Source organism: Magnolia sinica, chromosome 7 (assembly GCF_029962835.1).
Source record: "Magnolia sinica isolate HGM2019 chromosome 7, MsV1, whole genome shotgun sequence".
NCBI classification, from domain to species: domain Eukaryota; kingdom Viridiplantae; phylum Streptophyta; class Magnoliopsida; order Magnoliales; family Magnoliaceae; genus Magnolia; species Magnolia sinica.
Genome location: NC_080579.1, coordinates 20,195,171 through 20,199,219, shown reverse-complemented (window position 1 = coordinate 20,199,219; position 4,049 = coordinate 20,195,171). Strand labels below are relative to the sequence as shown.

The 4,049-nt window shown below is 39.4% G+C and overlaps 1 non-coding gene across 1 annotated transcript; it reads left to right on the top strand.

The window, feature by feature from the left end:
* The first annotated feature begins 1,127 nt into the window (after positions 1-1,127).
* LOC131252265 (small nucleolar RNA R71) lies at positions 1,128-1,234 on the top strand. The gene has a single exon (XR_009174299.1). It is a non-coding gene; the product is annotated as a small nucleolar RNA R71 (small nucleolar RNA).
* The last annotated feature ends 2,815 nt before the right edge of the window (positions 1,235-4,049 follow it).

The window sequence follows — 4,049 nt, the reverse complement described above, 5'->3', positions numbered from 1 at the left end:
TGAGATCGTAGGACTTCCAGGATCCTTATATTTTGGGGGAGTGTTTTTCTTGATAATAGCGCTCACCTGTTCAATTAAAAAAATGCTTTCTTGTGTATGTTTAGTTTCTACTTTATTGCATATAGATCTTTCAGGAATTTGGCATAAGATGGGAACTGTTTAATTTCATCCAACAAGGGGGTGTTGATCTTGACTTGTTGAAAAACTTATAGAATATTTTGATTCTCACTTAGCCTTTTTTATGTGATGAGACATTGGGGAAATAGGGCTATGAGTTTGTATCCTTGCAATGACTCTATGTTATATGGAGCATTGTTAGATTCACCACCATCCTTTGAATTTTTGGACTCCTTAGGTTTCTCAACATTCCTTGGAATCTCTATCTATTTCATTTCCACTTTTCAAGGTGGTGGTGGTTTTAACATGTTCTAGGTGCTGAGTTGAAGAGTTGAAATCACATATCTCACATTGTCCTTTTGGGTTAGGTTGTGCTTGGGCCGAAAAGATCCTAGTCTCTCTAACATTCAGTTGTATCTCAAGTCTTGCAACCAAAGTTCTAAGCTCATTTATAGCCTGCAATTGCTCCTGCCTAAATGTATCTAATGTATCTTCAAGGGTTCTCCTTGGTGGAAGTCCACTAGATGGCCCTTGTGGATAATCAGTTACATTTGCGGTTGGTTCATTTCTCCAATTAAGATTTCGCTCATCAGGAGTGTGCATGTCAGAATTTGGTGCACTAAGTAGCTGTTGATACGTGTTTGTAGTTTCTGCTTGAGCATGAAACACCTTTTGAAAAGTTGGGATTGTAAGACAATCTTTGATTGGGTGTTTATTGCTCTCACAAATTCCACATATGGTTTCAATGACTGCTTTAGGCTCAGTTGATTCCTTCCAAGATTCCCTCCCCCTTGAGTACATGTACTCCTATCTCTCTTGGCACTTCCTTGAGATGGCTAGCTTGGTTTGATATGTCCCATGATTTAGCATTTTCAGCTAGCATGCCAAAGTAATCTCATGCATCTTCTGGTTTCTTATCCAGGAACTTGTCATTACACATCATCTGTACAAATTGGCTCATGTTCGGACTAAGTCCGTCATAAAAAAGATCAATTGTTCGCTAAGTTTCATAACCATGATGTGGGCAAGCGAGAAGTAAGTCCTTGAACCATTCCCAACATTCAAAGAAGGTCTCATTATTTTTCTCAGAGAAGTTCATTATTTCCCATCTAAGAGCATAGGTTTTATGAGCCGGAAAAAAACTTTTTAAGGAATTCCTGACTCATTTTTGCCCATGTGCCAATGGATCTAGGCCTTAATGAATGAAACTATGATTTGGCCTTTTCTTTTACAGAGAATGGAAATAATTTGAGGCTAATTATGTCAGAAGGAGCATCATTAAAATGTATGGTTGTAACAATCTCTTCAAATTCTTTAATGTGCATATATGGATTTTCTGAATTAAGTTCATGGAACTTAGGAACCAATTGAATTATCTCAGGTTTGAGGTTCACGTTTCTTCTATTGATTGGGAGAGTTATGCAGGAAGGTGAACTTGTTCTCACTGGTTGTAAATAATCTTGTAAAGTTCAAACAGGTGGAACCTAATGCACTTCATTCTCATCACGCACCATCCTAATAGGTGGTGTATGATGCACAGGATCCTCATCAACCCAATGTTCTTGAGCTATTCTCTTATATGATATTTCAAAAAATTTGAGGATTTTCTAACTTGTCAATGGATTTTTCAACCCAACCTCTTCTCTCAAAGGTCTCAGAGTATGCTTCCTTACCCGTGTGGGCATGAACCACACTAAATTTTAATTCTATTTTCTAATACCTACAACAGGTATGGAAAGCAAGTAGAGAGAAGAAATTACTAGAAGAGAAGAACTAGAATTGAAGATTCTACAAAAACAAAACTATGTTAACAATGTTAGCAGAAGAAAGAAGAAGGAAAGAAAACAATTAAAGATGAATCCTAAAAACTAAATCAAAAAATAAAAAAATCCTAAAAACCCTAAATTAGAAAATTTCAGAAAATAAGAAAAATCCTAACCTAAATTAACCATAATCTTAACCTAATTCAAATACTAATTAATCTCAGAAAAATGCAACCGTAATCCTCAGCAATAGCATCAAAAATTTGTTCACAACCCCAAGTGTAGGGTCGCGATGTAGTAATAACTCAGTGAGACCGAGGATGAAACCACGGGGACTAAACTTGTACATATTCTGAATTTAACTAGAACAAGAATTAGAAGAAGATTTTAAAGCAGAAATCTGAATTTAAAGGAGTAATTGTGAATAAGGTTAAACAATCAATTTAAAGGTGATAACTAGGGTGCTAAGGATCCACTTGTAGCAATCAGGATACTACCTTGATTAATTCAGAAAATCTAATTAAAATTATAGTCCTATCCTATCCAATTAGAAAAGGAGAGAAATAATTGAATCTATGAATTTCTCATGGATCTAATCATCAATAGAGGAGAATTATGGGAGGAATTCTATCACCCTATGTAAGACCCGTATCCTAGCCCGTACCATTCCTTAGGCCTCCGTGGTCCTCCCAGTTGAATTTCGGTGACCCGTGATCTGTTATCGACATTTTCGCATGACCCTAAGTCATATCCCATATTTCAGAATTGGCTCGATCCGAGACTTATACCCTTACGATCGCGCCGTCGCTGCGGTTCCAACACCGCATCTAGTGCGCCGAGGCAATACCTAGGCCAGGAAATGTGGGCCCGGATTCAGTTCGAGGAAAATGCCACGCATTGTGAATACCGAGAGAATCTCTACAACACATCACATCAATCCATCAATTAATGTCAAGTACTACATCCCATCCTCAAGTACAAGCAACCCTTACCTCTCTCTTACACAAGTACCCTAAATTCAACTCTCCCCATCACCCATCACTCACTCACCCATCCCTCTCTCTCTCTCTCTTACATCCCATCCTCTCTCTCTCTCTCAATTCAAACTCATTCTCCTAAGCAACCATGGGAGGTGGATGTATAAGCTCTCTATGAGAAAGATCTAGGTGTGACCCACCTTCCTACCATCCAATCCCACCCTCCATAATCGATCTCAACTGTTGAAGTCCATCCATTGGAGCTCTAGCATGCATTGGTGGAAAAAGGAATAAGAGATCTAACGGTGGGTGATTTTATTTGTTAATTTTGATGATTTAAGGGCCCACATATGGTGGGACCCATCTTGATGTATGCATTATAAAGAGGGGCCCATAGTGGCGGGGTCCCTCCATGATACCGTCTCTCTCTCTCTCTCTCTCTCTCTCTCTATTTTTCCTTTTACAGCCCACCTTGGTTGATGAATTAGATCCACACCATCCATTATGGTAGCCACCTTGCTATCGACAATGGGACCGGCTTAATGTACGTTCCTTGCATCTCCACCGTCTAGATCTTGGATGATGGAGGGGTCGTTTGATCTATGTGCTTTACCCATGCTAGTCAGCGGCAGTGGGGCTCATATGCCACGTACTTGAAATCCAGACCGTCCATCCATTGTGGGTCCCATGCAGCTGTTGCTGCATTCACATCAGCATGCTCAAGGGGTCCCATCATTAGATATGTCTGATAATACAAACCGTCTGTCCATTTACGGCCCCCACTCGCTGCACGTGTGTAATATCCACACCATTCATCTACTGTGTAGGCCCTGCTGTGATGTATTTGTAGCCATGTCATCCATCAAGTGGGACGTGTGGACCCTACCTTAATGTGTGTCTCGTATCCAGGCCATTCAGGGCCTAGACGGTGCTATATGTATATGTATTATATATTATATAATATATTATATGTAACATATAGTATTATATTATATATTATATATTATATAATATAATATATATTATATATTATATCTGGTGGGCCCCATGCGGGACCCACCTTTAATACATGTATTTTGCATATGCCCCGTCCATCTAGACGGTGCCATGTAGGCACGCTGTTAAGTGTGTGGGCCATGTGTGTGGGACCCACATGAAGTATTTGTTATATCCCTACCGTCCATCTACTTTG